We start from the raw sequence: 22,755 nt of genomic DNA, 5'->3' as shown, positions 1-22,755 counted from the left end.
TAGGTGTTGCTGGGCTGCCTATTTTTAAAGCACTATATATGCATATACCTGTATGTATGTATATAAATATATATCCACACAAAATATATTCCATTCATCTGCCTTTGCATCCCCTAGTCCATGTACCTTCTTGAACTCCTGACCCTGTGCCCAACACTGATTGAACATCCTGCAGTCTCAGTGCTACTGTGCCATGTCAGATGACTTGGCTACAAATCAAACAAAACTTGGGGTTTTTTAAAGTACTCACAGAACATGAAAAAAGCTGATGGTGACATTTTGGCCTTGAGGTTTTCTTCATAGTCTTGAAATACAGAGAGTATTTTCTTCCTTATCGCCTGAAGAAAAACTTCTGAATGGCAAGGACAAAAGCAGTATTTCCAGGTATACTGATCTTTATACAGAAACAGACTGGCTTGATTCACAGTGGGCACCTGTATCGCCTAGAGCCAATGGTATGTTTTGAGTTCATTCAGTGTGGGTCCAGGTATTGTGTTTATAGTATCATTTAGTGGGCTTTTTCCACTTGTTTGGAACATCCTTAATATTTTTCATTTGAAATAACAGCAGCTAATGCCCATTATTCCTGTGAATTAGTGTTAGGTATATAAGTTTGTCTGCAAATGTCCCCCTCTCCCTCTCCCTCTCCCTGTATATGTAGTCTATAAAGTCTAATCAATATATAAAATTGTTACTAATATATTGCCTCACCCTCTCCTCTCTCCCTTTCTTTAATTCTTTCACTCTTATACTTGTTTGCACTCAAAAAACTAGTTGCTTCTCCTAGTTTGGAAATTTTAAATTTAACTTTGAGCTGAAAGACGAAAAAACAGCTAAGAGTTTTTTAGCCATTTGTAACATTTATTGCACTGACATTAGGTCCAAAGGGACTCAAATTGTTCTGCAGAACTAGAAAGGATTCATTATTTTATCATCTGTCTACTGCAACTAACGTTAACAAAACAGATTCGGAAGAGCTGATGTAAATACAAGTAGACAAATTCCCTTGATCTACCTCCCTCTTATGTACTTTCTTGAAAGAACTGCTGAGCTTTCACTTCTAGGACATAGTTGAAGTTTACCCTTCCTATCCAGTGTTTTGTATGGTTTATACAATCCCTTGAAGAAATTAGGGTGGTTTATTTTCTTCCCCTCCTTTATTTTTGCAGATAATATTTTCACTGTTCTGATGTGATAAATTGTTGATCCAGAGAGAATTGGTAGATAATATAAATACATTTTTATTTCTGTTTATAAAGAGCTGACAAACGAATGTTTGCAATTAATTAACCAGAAAAAACACGTTGTGGTGTAAAATCAAATCTTAAAGAGTAATCAAGACTTCATACTATTTTGTGGGTATCTACAAATTGGATGTCAGACTGAATTCCAATAAGCTTTTGGATGAATAGTCAGGAAATTTGTTTTACTACAAGATTACATTACTTCCTTTGGAATGCCTTCCACATTTGGGGCATTTGAGAGCAACTTTCTACAAATATATCTTAAGCCTATATATTATAAATCTGACTGCCTTAATTTCCCTTAACTCTGGAACTGCACAGTTTTACCACTAATTAAATGAGGAGATGCATTGAACTTTTTTTCACAAATGTTAAATCTTCTGGTGCATATTAACTTTCTTTTTTTTTTTTTTTATCCTCCAGGACTTTATGAACAACAGAATGATTAAAATAACTAGAAGACAGCTTCTGAATAGACTACTAATGTATTGTTTTCACAATAAGTAGCACATAGCATAAAACCATAAAACAATAAGCTCTCTGCTTTACTTTTCCCCAGAAAGCTTTCTTACATTCCCTTTAGTCCACTTATTTTCTTCTTTATACTGAAATGAGCAGATTGCTTATTGCAATATCTGTCTACATTCTCTCTCATCAGTTAAAGTTAGTGTCTTTCTTTCCCCTTGCTACCTAGAATTGTACACTTCAAGTTCAGTTTGTACTTGTATTCCAAGTTTAGTCTGGAAAAAGCAAACTTTTCTAGCCTAGGGGATACCAATCTGGGGTTGGGCATCCCACAGCCTCAGCATTACTGATCGCAGCATCTTCTTTCTTGCAGCTGTTTTGTTTCCTGCTGATTTCCTTGGTACTACTTCTGTCAGTCTAACTCTGGACATTCAGTAGGATATAATTATGTTAAACTAAGGAGCATATAGAAGTTCTATCAGAGTGTGGCAACCTTAATGGTAAATGATAAATGAATTTACATAGAAGTTGATTTTCATATAAGAATATATATGTTTATGTATATGTGTCTCCTCAAATGTGCATTATAAGGATTTTTAAAGCTAATTTTTATTTTGAAGTAATTAGCAATTGCTTTCCAAAACGCTTTTTGATTTTTTTTCTTGATAAATGTCTTTGAATATATATTCAGCAGTGAAAAAGATAACACTACTTCTACTAAATAAAATTTATCATGAAATACCACATAAAATCACATAGCTAAAGCACTGTAAATAATTTATTTAGAGCTTTTTAAATGTTTTAACAAAATATGTTTCCAGTGAAGTATGCTGTTTTGTTGAATAAATCTTCAAAAGATGCTGGTTTTGATGATGGTTTCTTTGAATTGTTTTCTCAGATCTGAATGAGACTAACAAAATTAATCCATCCTCTCTTTTCCCTCTGTTTCTTTTTTTTCCCTCTGCAGCTAAGAGCAATTGGCTGAAATCTGGGTTCAATGTTCAGAGCTTTGCTCCATATTAGATGAAAACAGGTCTTAAATTGGATGTTCCAGAAACAATCATCTTCTCCAGGTTAAGGATTTGTACGTCGCCTTGATTTGGTGAAAACTTCAAAAAGATTGACCACTGCAAACAGGACACTTGTTTTCCAACCAGCAGCTCATAGGAGATTAGCAGTGTCATGCTTTCCTATCAATAGAATAGAAATATTTGCCCACTGCACTAGGCTGTGATAAGGATAAATTATTGCAGAGCTGAATATAATAGCGAAGTCTATATTTAGTTATTATCTGTCAATTTGTTGCTAGAAGACTGTACTTGAAACACAATACTGAATAATAAGTATTCGCTCAGGATCAAGTCAGTGAACCACCATCAAATTAGAAAATACCCACCACGCACTGTTCCAAACACCTCCATAACTGTGACTCATATGTAATCCCTGTTCGTGTTAATGCTACTTGCTTCATTGAAACTGATCCCTGCTGAGAGATATTTCCTGATCTTTCCTGATCAGAGAAAATTTCAGAATGAATTTCAAAATAGATTTTCAGATAGACAGAACCCACATTGAGTCAAAGAAGAGGAGCCACCGAGGAAGTTGATTTCTGTCTCTCTCTCAAATAACCCCCTAAAAAAAAAACAAAAAAAAACCCCAACCAACCAAACAAAAAAACCCACCACAAACAAACCAACACACAAAAAAGACCCCAAAAGACCCAAAGAAAATAAAAATAAAATTCTCATATCAGAAAAGTACAGATGAGGAAACTCTAGAAAATCACCTTTGTTTTGCAAGGATAAATGCTAGTAGTGAAAATTTATCCCAGCTTTATAATAAGTTCTGCAGGCTTACAAATATATTTTTTCTTGCACATTGATGACTAGAGACATGTTGCTGACAACAGTGCATAGCACCTGATACTGAACACTGTGCCTACATGAGCATATATTAGATTGGGCTAGAAAGGAGGTCAATAAATGAGAAGGAATCAGTAGAACAATGATAGAATTGAAAGTGGCAATAATTGTTTCACAGAAACAGTAGATGGATACCCAATCCTCAGATTTCCAACATTCCTAGATTTAAGTTATGTCTATGTATCAAAGGTATTTAGGTAATTTCCACTCTCTGCTTGTTTGATTAGCATTATGGAAGCATTGCTCATACTCACACCAAGCAGATCAGTGGAGCTAGTAATGTTTTATAGTAGTGTTCAAGTTGTAATAAACTCAAGAAAGCTTAGTGAAAAAACTACACCCAGTTCAAGAAGTAATCTCATTTTCCATCAAAATTTTCCCAGAATTCAGCTACATTTTCTAAGCATTCCCAAACACTCTAAACACCTAGCTCAGAACAGCTAGTCCAGATATATGAATTTTATTCATTTAAACTGTAACAGTATCAAATCTAAAACTCAGTAAAATTCAGTAAACTGAAAAATTATTAAGAAAATAAATAACTTATTTTATGTGGTTTTAAACACTAGAAGTTAGAAATATGTCTTCTTTCTTTCCTCATAATGGTTTTAGTGCAGGAAAGAATTAGGAAATAAGTAAGACTGGTCAATATTACAACGATTCTTTCCCTACTGGAATTAAAATTCTATTAAACTCATTTAAGGTCTGATCTACAATGGCAACAAAGGGCAACATGAATTTCAAATCTAACTCTATTAAGGTTAAGCAATAATAAATGGCTTCTTCAGAAGATGGGGAAAAAATCCTATTCTTCTAGTACATATACAAATATATTTAACCTCAGCTGTTGCTCTTGTAGTAATAAATTTTCAGAAAAATAATATTAATAATTCTGTTAAAGAGTAGTCACTTTCCTTTTTAGTTATAAGGAAGGATGTAGATTTATTTTCAGGTTTTTAACTCTGATTTTTAATATGTGCTTTCAGTGGAGTTCAGTTTAGAACTGATAATTGAATTTGTCCCGAAATATTAGTCACCAACATTGCATCAGTGATAGGAAAATTAGTACTCTTTCTCAACACGATATTCGTCCTATTGTTAACAGTTGTGCTGATATAAATGCTGCTCACTCCAGCTATTTGATATTATATTAAAACACTTGAAGCTCTGTTTGCACTGTTGGTAGCAGTGGGATAGACTATGACTGAAGAATAGGTATTAAAATTAGCACAATAGATAAAGCCACAGCTTTAAAATTAAAGCCATCTTGCTATAAATCTAATCCCATTGTAAAAATTCATACAGCTTTTCAATTCTGGATGCCATTATATTTCTTTGAACATTTCCTGGTATAAAAGTTTCTTTCTCCACAGATGTTACTGTAATTTATTTATTGTTTGAGAAGCAACCAAACAGGAACAAGTGTTTCAACTGCTGCTGTTACAGACAGCATAAGAATTTATTCAACAAGCAGTCAGGTAAGTGTAGTTAAGAAATGTCAACATTCTGTATACTAAGTTGAAAAATAAATACAGTATATATTTAAATTGTTCATTCATCAGGTTATTTACTCTTCCCACCAGATTCCAAAGACAATGGACTAGTTGTCTCTGCCCACACTCATTTCTTCACACAGAACATCCTCCAGAGTACAGAATGACAGAGAATTATTTCCTTGTTCCGTTAATAGCTGCACATCTCACCCAGCCCGTCTGAGAAGGGGGAGGACTCTTACTTCCTTCTAAAGTCAAAAGATTCAGGCTTTGTTTCTGCTTTTTCCATTCCAGGCTGAATAGTATCAATGCAGCAGTTAATGAAACAGTTGTGATAAAATTTGTTTTACAGCCCAGCTTGTAGGAAAGCATGAATTCCCAGAGCAAGTACGTTTCACCTTCACACTTTCACATGTCCTTGTTTCAAATAGAACTATACATACAAATGTACATATATATATATGTGGGGGAAAAAAAAAAAAAAAAAAAAAGCGCTATAATGTTTTGATCAATGTCTGATATCCTGAAAGGATTTCAGACCTTGTAACCTTCTTTCAAATAGAAAGAATATACATACATACATACATACGTACATACATATAGGGGAAAAGATACAAATAATGTTTCAATCAGTGTCTGATATCTCCAGGGGATTTCAGATGATTGACAAGGTGTCATAAATACTGGAGAAAGAAAACATGGAAATTAATTCACTCTGATGGACTTAGCAGTCTCATGCACATTTTATGCCTCAGTCTTTTTATGTCACCACTACTACTGCAGTGACCACAACAGAATGATCTTTACCATCTCTGCGTGTCTGGCTCTGTTGTTTATCTGCTCATAAAAGATCTGAATTTTCATTTTTTTCTCAGTATTCTTTAGCAAAGTAGCATACCTTGCACATAATTTGTTGCCATCTGAACATACTCTGTCCTTTGAATATCTCTTGTTTATCTCTAATAGAAAATCAGAACTTCTCTAGAAGCCCAAAAATATTGGAATTTAGCTTTACTTTGAGACTTCTGATGTTTCTGTCTCAAACAAAAGAAATTAAGGATATTGCTGGGCATGTGAAAGCATTTTTTAACGACTGTATTTAATGAAATATGCCTCTGTCAACACATGCATATTAGTTCCTAATTGAACATTAATAGAATTTAATCTTTATAATATTATATTGTTAAAACAGATTATACAGTTGTTTGGGGCTTATTATAATTTTTTTTTTTCCTTGATTTATATAGTAATAAAATATAATGTGGCATTTGGACATAGAAAAGCCTGGTGGTGTAATGATGCCTTATATCTATATCACAGTGTATTTCTATCACTCATTATATGTTACAGAAAGATACTATAGGGTATGACAAGACAAACTTATCAGCAATTTGCGTTACGTTTTCATCAGGCCAGTAACAATATGACTTGAATCATACTTGAAAGCTATCCTGTCTTAAATAATTAACTTAGCAGAAATGAACTATTTTCTGTTGAATATACAGCTTAGGATGGTTATGAGCAACACAGAGTGGTACTTTGAAACATGCTCCTTAGTATTCATAAAATTTCACTTGTACCTTTCAGAGCCACAACCTGTCATTATTACATTTGTTATTCACAGACTATTTCAGTTTGTTTTGGGGGTTAAAGACTTTTAAGGTAATATATTCATTCCACTACATGCAAATCATTCTTGTAATTCCTAATAACATTCTTGGGAGCTACTCATACAAATCCTTATTGAATTAAGAACAAAGAAAGGGCAGCATCATTTGAAAGAACATTGAAAGCAAATGAAAACTTTTTGTATAAAAAAATAGAAGTCAGATTTTGGTGGCCAAAATGCACACATCAAATAGTCGTTATTTTCACATCTGGCATCCAAAACTACAGCACTGTTAAAAACATAATTAAAATGGCTTTAGAATAATGCATAGGAGATATCACCAAAAGGTCACTAGCAGAGTTTATTTGTTATTTATACTCTAGACAGTTTTTACTTTCTCATTTCTGGAAATACATTCCAAATAATTCTACCTTTTTCTCTCCAAAACATAAAGAGAAATCAAGTGACCTTTTAACTACTGTAAATGTCATTATGAGCTGTGATGTGAACAAGAAGGAAGCGAAAGTTTATCGATTCAATCCTATAAATGTCTAGCAGTCATCCAATGCAAATAAAAGAGGGGTGGAATTTCAAGAGCTCTTCAGAGTGACCTGACTTTTACTCCTGTCAAATAGACACATGCCTCACCTGCCTGGAGAAATTAGCAGACACAGCATCTCACTTGTCTTACAAATGACCTTCATTTTTATTAAACATTTGTATTTTATGTTTATATTAGCAAGAAAAAAGTTTCTATATATAATAACCACAATAACACTACACCAGAACTGTTCCAGTTTTAAGTGGGTGGTTTCTGCACTTGTATTTTGGCAAGTGGGGGACAAGTGATAAATAAAAACGTTACATCATTTATTGTCTCAGGAGAAAAATACAAGAACAAAAGGGGATTTCGTACACTGCCTAATGGTCTACCTATTCTGTGGAAAACAGCTGGACTTTGGCAAAAAATGAGTGGCTCTGCTGTGTCTGCAATCTTTGTGGATGATATGGAATTTGTGAAATTATGCCAATCATTAGCAAAATAAGCATTTGACAGACATTAAAATATGTTCGAGTGAGATGGAGAGGAGCTGTAAATTTTTCCTCAACATGTCCAGACTGATATATATAATTTCCTCCCATGAATTGCCTGTGACAAATATTTCCATTCCATCAGGATGATTACATATCTTTTTAATTTAATTGTTAAATGCTAATTGGTCTATGAGGAAATCCAAGTACAGCAATGAAATTTATGTATTAACACTATCAAATCCAAGAAGAGGAAGTTATTAATGTTTTATCTTAATTAAAACATGATTGCAGCGCTTTAGAATTCAGTATGTTACTTCTTATATCAGCGGTATTACAGAGTGTAGTGTCTTCTTGTTTCCCATTTGCTGTGCAATCTGAGATGAAGATTGACTATGAAAGGTACAGGATGCCACAGGCTTTATGTGGTTATAAATCTAATTGATGTCAAAATGGTTAAAGTGTTGGATAATGACTTTGGAATATTAATGAATGTCTCATTAGAAAGATTAATAGTATATAAACTAGATTTTCATTTTGGTTCTAATGTTCATGAAGAGAACTACAGTGAAAGCACAGAGACATGCTCAATTATCATACTTCTCTTAATTATAAAATCAATTGCATGGGAAGAAAAAAAAGAAAGTGCTGTTTGTGTGCAGTAGATAACTCACCTGGGTTAAACATCACCTGAAATACAAAAGGGAGGGGACTGAACTTAGTAAAAATGAAGAGAGGAGAAAATAAATAGGAAGGCCAGGCTTGACTGATTGATTTATAGATTTTTGGTCTTACTAAAATTATATTGCATTGACAGAAGTCCCTGGCTGTACTATTTTCAATATGCTTTGTTGCCAGTACTCCAGATATACATAAATCAGATAATGTAGCTCTTGCCACCTCACCTAATTCTCTCCATTTCTTTCTGGGGTTGGAGGTAACTCAGCTCTGTGTCTAATGCAACTGATTAGATGAAAGAAAGAACTTCATCCTTTATCTTGGCTGAGAAATATTTTTCAGAATTACAAGGAATTAATGATCAAACTTCTAGTAAGAGTAGGGCAAAAATTACAATGTTGGAGTCGGAAAATGGTGTCATCCTCTAGAAGTGGAAGATGGCAGTCCTGGGCTTATAGGACTTTAAAACTAAGAAGCCTGGGAAGGGGAAAACAAAAATGAAATTAAGAGCCAATAATGAGCTGTATACTGAAAGCTATCCTTTCTAATACTATTCTTTTATAATTTTATGACATTCCTTCAGCTCTCCCTCACCTCTGTTTCTTTCTGTTTTGACTATTTAGGTCCTTCCCTTAAGATCGGTTCCACATGGACAGAGGTATGTGCTTACATGAAACAAGGCAGCTCCACTGGAGTAGGACTCATTATAACACTTTGACTGTAAGTGCTCTAATTCACCAAATGTTCTTAATGTGTCTGTGAAGCACTGAAAACTGTTACTCTATGGATAGCCAATAAGTACAAACTTGAATATTCTCTGGATGAACTTCTGTTGACTTTTCTATTAGAATTATAATTTATTATTATTTACTCTGTACATGCTATGTCATTGACCATGTTCTCAGTAAAAGGCTTCTTCCTTAAAAGAAGGTTGCATTTTAAGGAAGGTTTCTTTCTTAAAAATCATGGAAACATCCATAAATGTAAACCATAGTACAGAAACACAGAGCAAGCTCTATGTCCAGTTTTATTACATGCAGTTTTACAATTAGAGACAAGTCTGGTGTTATGGTAGGTTCAGATTACTGAAGAGTTTCTTGGTAAGGGGAAGGAGAAGAAAAAGGTCATCCACAAGAAAGAGTAGGCAAAGGATACACAGAGAAACATGTAAAAATGCAACATAAAAAATATTACATGATGGTGGAATAATAAGAAGAAAGAGTATGGGAAAACTTTACAGTGTTTGAATGTGTGGACATTAATCTTGGTACTGTAATAACAGGATTATGTGTAATAGTGGTTTCATTGGAATCGATGAGAGAAAGCTGGTTTAGCAAAGGTGATTTGGATACCTAGGAAGTAAATGACTGAGAAGTTCAAAGGTATCAAATCAAGAAAGTTGGGAATCTGAACCCAGCCCTGTGCTGCTATCATCCTCAGGCAGCTCAGGTAACTAAGACTAGACAGGTCCCCTGCCTCAGGCAGAGGTCATGCTTCAGGCTGAGAACAGAGAGAAAATTCAGTTAATACATCACTCCAGAAATGAAGTGGGTGATGGAAGTCAGCTATATTCTTCCTTCATTCTCCAGACAATAGGAATATAGTCTTGACAAGCCCACAGGATATGTATTAACAACTGGTAAAAGGACACAGGTGGGTATGTGATGGTGTTGAGATAGAGCAGCTGTGTTCAGGTCATCTGTTTCTCAGCTTGGGGACCATTGTTGACCCTGATTCTTTTGACTGCTTAAAGAAGGTGTCAATGAAAGTCTTAATCTTGCTACTTTGAGGCAAATTTGTTTTATCCTTACCATTAAATTTTACTTTCCTTTCTAAGAAGTCTTGAGGGAGCCTTGAAAATAAAATAAGCAAAAACCCAGCAAAACAGGTATTCTAGAGACAATGCAAGACTGAATGTAAATGAATAGCAAAGGTTATAGATAAATTAAATAAGAGAATAATGATGTAAATCTCATATAGAAAGGAAAATTATTTTGTTAATTAATTAGAAAGTATTGAAAGGGGTCAAGAGGAAAAAGAGTTTTAGAGACTAGTTTGAGGCTTCTGAGAGAAGCTGGAGATGCAAGGATGTGGGAGATATCATGGCAGAAAAGTAGTCTAAGAATAGTCTATAAAGGTCCTCATGAAACCTTCCTATTAGGTAAAAGAAAGAACAATGAGGAACATGCTAGAGACAGGAGAAAAAGAGAAGATGTTAATGAAATACGTAATCAATAATCAAACCAGAAATTAATAGAAGATAAAAATTATCAGATTCTCAAAAAATTACATAGAAAACATGTTTGGCTTGGGGGCTTTTCAGCTTGTGTCTGCTATTTCAGTTCAACATAAAGGCTCAGAGAGAAGAAATTATCAGATATTATTTTGTCAAAAGCATACTCTGACTAGAGGGACTGGCCTCAAGTTGCACCAGGGAAGGTTTAGACTGGATATTAGGAAGCATTTCTTTCCAGAACGGGTTGTTAGGCGTTGGAATGGGCTGCCCAGGGAGGTGGTGGAGTCCCCATCCCTGGAGGTGTTTAGAGTAGAGTCGACATAGAGCTTAGGGATCTGGTGTAGTTGAGAACTGTCAGTGTGAGGTTAATGGTTGGTCTTTTCCAACCTAGATAATTCTGTGATTATGTGATTATGATATTACCAATGTTAGAGTCTAACTTTAGGAAAGAACATAAATACAGTGATCTCACTCAGACTACAAGGTAAGTTGTTCCAGGTTAAAAGCAGATACTTCACAAACCAGCCTTTTCACAGATGGTGAGAATACCTTGCTCATTATGTCAAATTATGGTTTAATCCTCTTGAAAAAAGGGACATGAATGAATGTTGTTAAATTACATTCACATTTAATTGCTGTTTCATCTAAGCCACCTTTAAGTAAATGAGATAATTAATGAGGTTGGGAAAACACCAAACACAAAACATGACATCAATGCAAATAAAGTGATGATTTGTGCATACAAAAAAGAAAAAAAAAAGAATGCCTTGGAAAGCACAAAAAATAATAAGCATAATTTGGGGGGGAAACTCTTTCTGCATAGGTATTGTCTGTGTCGCGCTGTTCCTTTTTGCTGACTCATGAGCTTTTAGTCCTAAAAGTACTTAGTGTGTCTGTATATCACCAATTACTTCCTGCTCCCAGGAGGCTATTTTTTGACTTTAATTCTAGTTCTGAGCAGAGAAGTACTTTTTGAAGTCTATACGAACACCACCTCTTTATGGGTGTATAAGCAGCATGTCAGGCGGTGTTATGGAACAATGGAGGTGGCATCCATCACTTTGGAGTCTGAAGTTACAGTTCAGAAACCCCAGTGTGCAGTAACAGTATCATCAAGATTGGAGCATTTTCCTCACTGCAAATACTGCAGTCAATTTTCTGACCATATGAAGTTATCCAGCAGATCAAATTGCTTATTTTCAAGGTTTAATTCTAACCTAACTCTTTTCTATGGCAATTATTTTCCTTATCGCAACTCACAATTACTGTGAAAACATTCTTCTGAAATTGGTTTCTGTGCTACAAAATAAGTGAAATAGAAAACTGCTCAATTATTTTGAATAATGACAAACATTTTTTTAGGAAATCTTGCCACTACTTGTAGAAACATTCAAATCCATAAGTTTTCCAAATTAACTGAATGAATTTGAAATGTGGCTATTCTACATGCAGTATGAGGATGTAATCTGGTTGGTTGTCGTCGCTAAGCAGCAAGTTATATATTTCAATGTCATTTATGTAACCCATTGCAATGAAAGTCAACTGAAGTACAGTTAGAAAAGTCTGTCATGCATTTCCAGAATGGCCAGTCTTCCATGAAGTATTAGATTTTTCTTCTGAGAAATAAAGGTTATTAATATAAAACTGGAGGTGCTTATTAGTCAAGAAGTCATGAAAGTTTTACATTCTCATTAGGAAGAGAGCCCAGTCCAGAAATATCTGTACCTTGCCTGCCCTTTCTCCTTCACTAACAGAACTCAGACCTCTGTATAGTTAAAACAGCAGCTAGAACCCACAGCAGGTAATGTGTTCATCCCATCCCACTAAACAATTATTTCTGAGGTCTTGTGTGATATTATCTATTGCTCTGAAAATACCTATTTCTCAAGCCTGATTTCTGAAACTTTATTTCTCTAACAGTTTGTATCATCACTCCAGTTATAGATACACACACACGTATATACTAAAAAAAATCTTGCATTGCTTCATTAGAAAATCTGTATCTGAAAAAGATATCAGCATTAAATATTTGCAATGAAACTCCAGGTCCTCTATGCCTATCAACTGAATCTTTGTAAAGAATGAAAAAAAAATGCTGGAAAAAATATTTGAAATATAAACCATTTACTCTTTTTCTAAGTTAATTACCCACACTGTTTGAAGCAAGATACCTGGAGACTTTTCAATCATGAATTTTCACTCTCTGCATAGCTTATATAAACAATAAAGCTTTGCTGGTTCCTTGAGTCATATTCCTCTGTGAGATTATAAGGAGATGGAAAAGTTTAGAGTGTTTCTCTAAACATTTGTCACAATAGTTGTTGCAGATTAAATATTTGACATGGTTATGATTTAGTAGCAATTCAAGATTTATTAATGGTCTAAGGTGGATGAAAATGTTGGATTTTATCAGCACTTAATTATTGACCAATTTAAAGATTAACAAGGTGATTTGGTAAAATATGTTATAATTAAAACAGTGACTTAATTACAAATTTAAGAATTATAAGATTCACACAAGGTACTCTAAATCAAAGTGTATATATATTTACATATATACAAACACAAAACATGCACACAGAGACAGACAGAAATATTTGGATCCAATTAAATACATAGACACCCACACTCATGAAGGCAAATGTACATATTCAAACACACAGATAGAGAGGTGGATGGAAGAGGCTAGCCTATAGTTCAATTTCCCTCTTCTCAGGCTTGGAGTAAATATTCACAATGCATCAGCATTCCTCAATGTGCGATAAATGAGTCTTGATAAGTCTGACTTTGACCTGGTCGTTTGTCAGCTTTGTTAGCAGATGGTCTTTAAATCTTGCCTGAGAGGCATCTCAGCTCAGGGGAGTTGCTGTTTGCAGTCCATTGCAGTTCAGGAGAGCGCAAAGGGTCTCATTTAGAGTCACTATTTATAGAGTCCAAGATAGTTGATTTTCATCATGTACTTTTCCATTTCAGCTCAACTTAGATGAGAAAATACTCTGCTACTGTCCACCAGTTGCACAGTCCCAGAACTTGCTGGATTTTGAAGTTCTGGTATCACCCACTTTGGGCCATAACCTAGGTACAGATGAATGTACTAGTCTGTCAGGAGGTGATTGATTGTCATTATTGTTCCCAAAGTGACAGAGGAAGCAGGACCCAGGTAATTTAAGGGGATACCTTAACACTCTGGTTCACTGCCTTTCGCAATCCATTTTAGGTTGGTATGTGGCCCAGGGAGGGGAAATCACACCAAGCACCAAGCAGCCCTGGGATGGAGAGGGAGTGGTACCACCACAGTAGTGTTCACACCAGTCCCTCCTGTGAATTCCAGGACTGGCTTAACTGCCCTTTTTTTTCAACACCAGTATTAAGTAGATGTGAAGCTCTCCTAAAGCAACTTTTTTTTTCTTTCCTTGCTCTTAGTATTAGATGGACAAAAATCACAAGATTAATACATTCCAAGAAGATCTGTCCTTTCTTGTATCAATTTACAGTCAATATAAAAAGTGGTTGAAATAGTTTTTAGAGTTTTATACACAGTCTGCTAGACATTAACATGAGAGAACTTCACATTAGCGAAACTGGACTCTACTATGACATATATGAAATGTAACATTTCAAATAGTTTTCTATCCTTGTACATAGTAGCCTATTTTATTTCATGTATTTCTTCAAAATATTCACTGCTACAATCTATGTGTTAGCTTCCAAGCTCCTCATTAGTTGTTGCATGTTTTGTTACAAAAACCTTGATGTTCTGATTTTTGTACAAATATGTCCTGATATTCACAAGCCAAAGTCTCTTTATCATCTGCTGCCTAATTAATCAGGTCATAGATCTTCAATATGTTGGTTTTGGACCACTACCACAGACCTGGTAGTTCTTAAAGTCGAAGGGAAAAAGTTTTTCCAAGATCAGTTGAAATCTCCTGTTACAGTCTCCTTCTGCTGTTGAACACTTAAAATTGTTTATACACAAGGTTTAGCTAGACACAAACTTCTGAACAGTCATTGCACATCTTTATGTCCAGCATGCTTCTTAAGATGTGGTGAATATATTCTTCACATCCTAAGTTTGCAAAATTAGTAAATGGATTCTTGACGTTTACTTCAAGTTAATGTAATTTCTTGCAAAAGACTATAACTTCCAATCACACTTGTCTCTGTTATTTCAAGGAAATCTTATTAAAAATTTGACTACTGTAGTTTATTCTTTTTTCTTTGATGGTGATGATTAACTCCTTTTCCATAAAGATGTGTTTCTCCCATGTAGAGATTTTTGACTGACAGCTACCTACCTGATGGAACTGCAAGAAGTTGTGGTTTTTTTCAGCTGTATCTAATATCACAACTCTGTTAGACTCTCGGAATCAAGTGTTGCAATCACCTGGCTGCACTCAGCTGCTCTATCATCCTTCCAATGGCTTATATCTGTATGTCTGAGTGCATGTGCCTTGTGATTTTAATGGTGATTGGGTGAATAGAGAGTGCAGAAATTATTTACTTTTCCACTATAAGCCCATATTAAAAGCTGCTGACGTGGTATTATTCACACTTGAATTGTCTTCCAAGGCACCACATTACAGACTACAGACTTGAATTATTATTGTTTTTCTTTTTCTCTCACCCTGATAATATTCTGGCCTTGTACGGCCATTAAATATTGTCTTACTACTCAGCAGTGGGTGCTACTGTTGTGTGTTAATTGATACACAAAGTAAGTGATAACATTTCTTGTTTCATGTCTTTCTTACTGACAGCCTGCATGCACCCAGTTGTAATTATGACAACTAAATGCATGGCAACTTAGTTTCCTGTGACATGTACCCTGAGTCATGAAAGAGATTACAAACACTACAAACATCTTTCTCTTCACTGGAAATTTCTGCAACCTCCATCTCTGCATGTACTCTCTTTTGAGCTCTTCCTGAGATATTTTCAACATTGGGAAATATTATAAGTACTCCAGTTTCTTAAACTTTTTCCTCTGCATTATCATTTGGTCTGTCTTTGTCCTGTGATCTGAATTCCTTCAATGTCATTCTGATTATTTATGCTGAGTTACTGATTCACAATTTTCATTCCCTTTTATGGATAAATCAGCTGCCCTCTTTAACTTGGATGCATAATATATGGGTTCAGTCTCTGTCTTCCAATTAAAAATCTAATTTAAAATTTATCTTTAATTACAGGAATTTATTTTCACTATCCACAAAGTTATGGAGTTCTCATCTCTGTAGCAAAAACATTTTTCTGCTTCTCAGTATCAGACAAAAATATCTGTCTATTGTTTCATTTTCTAAGAGTAAAGCATGTATCTTATAATTTTATTGACTGTATCCATGTTTCAGACATAATTCTTACTGTTTACATGGGCATGTCAATTCTTATGTATCAGACATGGTATTGATTCACATTACTTCATTCTGAGTTACTCACAGCCCCATTTTATTCCTTTGTAACATGCCCAACCCTGCTCTACATCTATGTACCAAATGACCTACAGGAACTTCTCAGGTTTTATCAATTAAAAAACAAACAAACAAAAAAACCCACCTTACCTTCTTTTTCTTATCTTTAATGCTGCATGAGCTCAATAAGCACTAATACATACCCAATTTCAGTTCTTTTTCTTTTTTTCTCTGGAAGTCCAACATTCTGTTTTGTCTCTGTCCTCTGATATCCTTCTCTCAGTGCTTTTAATTACTGTATTATTTGCTTATTAATCAAGTTCTCTTGCTCTGAGTGTCCCTGGACTGATCACTTCTATTGCATTTCATGCACTTCTTGCTGAAAAACAAGAAAAAGGTGAGATGTTCATGAAAACCTGTGATCTTTGTTGAAAAAGCCATTTATCCAAAAGCTAGAAGCAGATCTAACACTGCATTCCCCATAGCTTATTCTCTGGAGCACCTCCTTTTGTAATTTTTATTCCTTCATCCAGTTCTTTCCATGTTATTAAAATTATATTAAAGTAGACTGGATTTGCCAGCAGTAGAGAGGTCAGAGGGATGAGGCAAAAGAGAACAGGAGTGCCTGAGGTGTGTCTGAGGAGTCTAGGATACCTCACCGAACATTTAGAGTTCTGGGAAGAATTACGTGTGCTTCAGAAACTGTGGGAAGATATGTATGTTTGAGGGGAGGGTCTTTGCCTCCCTTAATAAACATTCATCCCTCCAGCTAACTTTGATCTCTGACAAGGGTTCTCACAGATCTCTCCTTGGTCCATCCCTTCCTTCACATAAACCCATGTGTTCAGCCATTCTCTCCTCCCCATGGCACTTGTCCACCTTTCTCCGCGTGTGTTTTTTTTCTAAGACTGGATTCTCCCATTATTCTTAACTGTTTCATTTGCAAATGAGAGGCTTTAAGACACAGTGAAGTATTATGTATAAGAATATGGTTTTCTATAAATAAATTTTTAACTAACTAAATAACTTTTGAAAATAGTGTAGTGAGTTTTGCGAGAAGCAAATGATGGCCAAAACACACATGATATAATGTCAGTTTTCTAGTTTCTCCTCACTTCTCAATTGGACAATAACCTTTCTTCGCCTTGGAAGTTGTAGTGTGAAGTCTGAATGGAAACTTAACTGTAATTGACTTTGCTGTATACTAAATCACATGAAATGTGAAAGTTATAATATATACTACAAGTAGGAAAATCATTTGTTGGGCAGATTATGTTAGTGGTAATTCAATTCTAAACATATTATCTGTTATTGCAACTAGTATATGAATAGATCTGTGTGACAGTGTAAGTCTGATTTTGTTATCTCAGAATAACTACAGACAGAATCTCTATAAGAGAATGAAATTTATCTCAGTGGGAAAAGGCAAGAACTAGTTCCCATCGTGTTGCCCTTGCTACTACTAATGTGATAAAAAAAGACCTGTTTTCTCATCAGCCAGGAGGCATGTTCCCTCACGAAATTTGCTTGAAGACTTATTCCTAGAGCCTGCATATGAAAGTGCTGAGAAACACTACCAGAAGCACTGGTGAGAATGGCAGCTTTATTACAATAGCAAAAATTGTTAGTTGAAAAAACACTTCTGAAAACTAAAACAAACCCAACCAAATCAAAAAAAACAAACAAACAAAACACAGAAAACAAACAAACAAACCAAACAAACAAAAAAACAACCCCCAAAAAAGCCAAAACAAAAAACCCCGAACACACCCAGCCAACCACATCAAGACATCCAGATTCCTAGAACATGAATTTTCCAGTGGCGGAAAAAAAAAAAAAAGCTTTAAAAGTACAGAAAAAGACAAGATGAAAACCAACAATGATAGATAGATAGATAGATAGATAGATAGATAGATAGATAGATAGATAGATAAAAAACTATGACCAGATTTTACCTAATCCTTACCTCGCTGCAGTATTTGGGAAGGGACATGGCAGTGTACTAAAGGATTTGAAAAAATGCAGAGAGTGACACAAATAGCATGCTTTTTAAGTCTCGATACCAGCACATGGAATTCCGCCCACTCCAGGTCAGAGGCAGCCTCCTCACTCTTAAGACTGCAGATAGTGAAACTGTGGGGAAGCTTGACCTCCATCTCTTTCTTGCCCACCCTTATGCTGTGCCAAACTTGGTTTTTAACTGTAGCTTGAAACTGTTGTAGTCGTATGTGACATTCTTCTGCATCAAGATATCTGGCATGTTCCACCAGACTCTCATCAAAGTATCATTCAGACACAACTATATGCCATTCCCTGTCTAAAGACATTGCAGAGTATGAAGTAAACAAAACAAATCACTGACCACCAATACAGGCTCTCAACTGGGAGGACTGCAGAGGCTCAAAACTTCTGTTCCAAAGGTAGTCAGTAGTTCTCTTTATGCTTTCTGTATGCTTTTTTTTTTTTGCCAAATGGCTGAGAAATACTGTGGTTTGATGTAAAGGAACAGCAATACCATTTACCACTCTCATTTGCCTTGCTTGACTTAGAATTCAGATACAAGTGGAAAAAGGAGAGCCTTCCATGTAATGTTTCCTTCTCTTCTACATGTGGTCTGCTTATTGGATCACCTGTAGGAAGGGACCTAGGACTCTGACTATTCCCTTGGTATCCCCTTGATGTCTGTTAAAGTTTTGGGTTTTGGTGTTTTACTACAAATTTTACATATGTTTACAGACATTAGGGAGGGCTTTGGCTCAAGGAATGTGAAATCGGGTGTAGTGAGGGCCAGGGGAAGTCCCCTGTATGTTTCCCTGCAAATGCAGAGGATTTGATTTGTTAAGCTATGGTGTGCATTGCTATATTTATTACTGCTGTAATAGGAAGCACCATATTTTATACCATTTACCTTCTTCAGACAGATAGGGAATTGTGTTTCCTCTGTTACTATATTACATATATACTAAAGAGTGGTTGGACTCTGTGTGCTGTGAGTTCAACACTTGGGTTAGAAGAAAAGCATTATCATAACAAAATTGATTGTCTTTCCAAAACTGTTGCTGGGACACTGTCTTCACCTAGAGGTATTAATTGAAGTACCTCTAAGTTTGTAAAATTATCTAGATTCTTTCATTTTTAGCAAATAAACATCTACAAGTCAGGTCGTTAGGGAGACATCCAAATACTATTTGAAGCACAACTCATTTTTAATATAAAACATTATTTCCATTGACATAAACAAAAACAAAGTCAGACTGTAGATAAAATTAAGAACAAAAGTCCCAGAGAACTCTACTCCCTCTAAGGTTTTTAACTTTAATTTCCCTTTCTAACATATTTGTCTATTTGCTATTTGACACTTATTAAGTTGATGATTTTTGCAGAAAATGGTGTTTTCTACCAGAAATAAATTTTATGGATAAATCTTCTGGGACTAAAATATTCAGAAACAGCTGAACATTCAGGCCATTTTTTCCAATTCTGAAACTTCTGCATCGGGGCAAAGCTTCCATCAGTGAATGGAAATGTTATTCACCTCAGCAGAGGTCCCAGTTTAAGACAGTATACTGTCATGTTCTTTAAAGATCAGCTACATAGCTTCTGACAATTCAAATACAGTAAGGTGTTTCAAATCAATGATTAAGTAACTGAGATAAGAAAAATTGCTAAACATTTTTTAGAATTTTCATACAGACTCATGAATTTAAAATCAAGTATTAGTTTTCCATCAGTTTAGCCTTTTTATTACATTCTCTGTCCCTCTGTCTACTGGAATATTTATCAAAGGCAATATTTATAGAAACACTGGCAAAAGTTAAGGATAGCTTTCTCTGTGTCCCTACTATAATCATATTAAATTTTAGAGTGTATAATAGTGATAGAAAAAATAGGGCTTTGAAACATAAATACCAAATTATATGCCACTACTAAATGGGCAGAGATTCCTGATGGAAAATGAAGCAGTGTTTCCCGGGTTAGATTAGATTTGATCTTTATGACATGTAAGATGAATAAAATGTTTTAAAATAAGCATGCTTTAAAGTGCTGCCTTTTTATCTGGTTGGTTTTTTTTCTTTTTAATATATACATGCAAGCTGAGGTAAGTAATTTTTTTATGTACCCATCTGGAACCAAAGCCCTTAGTGATTCAAGAACAAAGCAGATTTGATGCACTATTGATTTTCTACCTTAGCAGTAGAAAAACAATTGCTCTGTACAAAGATCTGGATCCCTGCCATTCATCTTTTTAACATTTATGTAACATAGCATTTGCGTAGAAAAAGAAACTCACACAAGGTTAAAAAGAAAAAAAAAAAAAAAAAAAACCTCACAAAAATTTTAAGCAAGTCTTCATATTGCAAAATAACTTTTGAAAAGTATTTAACACCCTTTCCACTATTAAATATATGGACTTCTTTGTAGTACATAATTGCACTCTGAATTGTATCTGCTCCTACATCCCTGCTCTCAGACCACATGCTGGTCAGTCTACCTGCAGTGGTAGGGTGAGGGTTAGTCACTATGTGCTGGATTTCCTCTCCTACACAACCTTGAATACAGAGTTTTGGCCTTAAACTTTCTTGAATCAAAATGTGGTTTATGTAAGAGGCATCAGGCAGTCACCAGTTCAGAAAATCAGTCCCAATGCCTCTAACAAAGTGTGACAGAAACTGTGTGCAGGAAGCTCCTGCTCAGGATCCGGTTGCAATACATCTGAGCCCAAAATGAGTTTCTTTCTGTTGTAGGATTTCTTTGCATGTGATCTGCAGACAGTCTGGAGCTCTTCAGAAGTGGAGAGCAAAGCACAGCAGCTGAGTTACAGTACAACCTTCTGGTGATATATTGTGCTATAAGGGTTATTTTATAGCAGCATTCACAAGTCACTAAAAAGTCCAAGATAAAACAGTATTTTATGTGCTTATAGGTGAAGACAACAGCACATTTAAGGCAACAGTCCCACCAGTTCATAAATCATTAAAGGTGAGAGTGCCTCTAGTTCATGACAAAGTTCAAGAAAAACAATATTTTGTAGAAATAGTATGTGATATCTATACAGAAACCTGAAGTGTTTATACATTCTGAAAAATATAAATACCTTCCTTCAAAAGGTCTGTTGTAAACTCTCTAGAAGATATGTCATTGCATTCTACTGCCAGGTCTAATCCTGTATGTTGTGGTTTAAGACCAGAGAGCAGAGGAACTCAGCACCACACAGCCGCTGACTCACTCCTCAAGGGGAGGACTTCAAACTCTTCCCCTGCTCCAGTGTGAGGTCCCTCTCACAGGAGACAGTCCTCCATTGAAGTGCTCAGGCTTGGACAAGAGGCCCAAGCCAGAGCTGACCTAGAGATGAATCCTCTATATTTTATAACTGATAACCATTGTGCTAGTAGGTATTGTACTAAGTTATAACAAACCACTTGTGCTGATGTAAAAAGTGCTAAAGCACTGAAATACAGAAGCCTGAACAACAGGCCCCAAGCCGAAGCTGCTAACTTAGTGTGTAATCATTAACAGAGTATGTAAACTCGCTAGTGACAGATATGCAGCCTAGAATATAATCAGTAGTGAGGACGAAATGCTGAGAGAATGTATCCAGCTTCCCTTGTTTAGCCTTGTTCAGGGCTGAGAACCCACCTATTCGGCCTTGTTAGAAACTCCCCTGGTCTCCCCCCCGAGCCCTGGCCAGGCTTTGGGTGGAATCCAACAGGAGAATGAAACCTGAAATTTTCCACTCAAAACAAAGGTGCCAGCTATTCTGGCCTGTCGATCTCTGGTATATAAGGCTGGGCCCACTCACAGCGACTTTGGCAGCCTCACCTATGGGTGGACGCCCCGCGTAGGATTTCCCCCTTGCCGGGACAGGCTCTGCAAACCCTCGCTGTAACCGGGGCTGCCCAGCCACTGCGGGTCTGGGTGATGCAGGTGGTGATGGATCTGTCTTAATCACTATTCTCTCTCTCGTGTAGTAATGATTTGATGCATTACCCTGCATTTTCCTGTTTGTTGCTTTAGGTGCGCTATTCTGCCTTTTCTTACTGCATGACTTCTGTATTACACTGTTACATTATTTGGGTATCACCAGTAAAATACTCTTTTCACTCTGGTATCCGAGTTTATTTGGTAACCTTAATCAGCAAAACATCCATTAATTTCTCCAACATGAGTCCTTCCCACAGGGCTGCAGCTCTTCTCAAACTGCTCCAGGACGGGTCCCTGCCATGGGCTGCAGTACTCCCAGCCACAGATTAATCCAGCACAAGCATCTCTCAGAGTCTCTTCCTTCTTCTGGTGCAGCCACCTGCTGAAGTGTGGGGTCCTCCACAAGCTGCAGGTGGGCATCTGCTCCACCATGGACCTCCATGGGCTGCAGGGGCACAGCCTGACCTCTCACTACGGGCTTCAATGGGTCTCTGCTTCAGTGCACCTCCCTCTCACCTCCTCCTTTCTTGCACTGACCTCAGTGTTTGCATAGGTATCTCCCTCACAATTCCTCCTCATCTCAGGTTCCCTTTCTTAAATACCTTAACTCAGAGGGGCAGCCACCATCGCTAATTGGCTTGACCTTGGCAAGATGTGGGTCTGACTTGGAGGTGGGGAGCTTCAAGAAACTTCTCACAGGAGCCACAGCTGAAGCCCCTCCCCTGTTACCAAAACCCCGCCAC

General features: G+C 36.1%; 1 long non-coding RNA gene across 1 annotated transcript; it reads left to right on the top strand.

Annotated features, from left to right (window-relative positions):
• The first annotated feature begins 1,178 nt into the window (after nucleotides 1-1,178).
• Nucleotides 1,179-21,511, top strand: LOC113476931. The gene is made up of 3 exons (XR_003397804.1): nucleotides 1,179-1,191; nucleotides 2,536-2,546; nucleotides 21,379-21,511. It is a non-coding gene; the product is annotated as an uncharacterized LOC113476931 (long non-coding RNA).
• The last annotated feature ends 1,244 nt before the right edge of the window (nucleotides 21,512-22,755 follow it).

The sequence above is a fragment of the Athene cunicularia genome (assembly GCF_003259725.1).
Source record: "Athene cunicularia isolate RWA chromosome 2 unlocalized genomic scaffold, athCun1 chr2_part1, whole genome shotgun sequence".
NCBI classification, from domain to species: domain Eukaryota; kingdom Metazoa; phylum Chordata; class Aves; order Strigiformes; family Strigidae; genus Athene; species Athene cunicularia.
The sequence above is the reverse complement of the archived record's forward strand: the minus strand, read 5'-3'. Positions and strand labels throughout refer to the sequence as shown.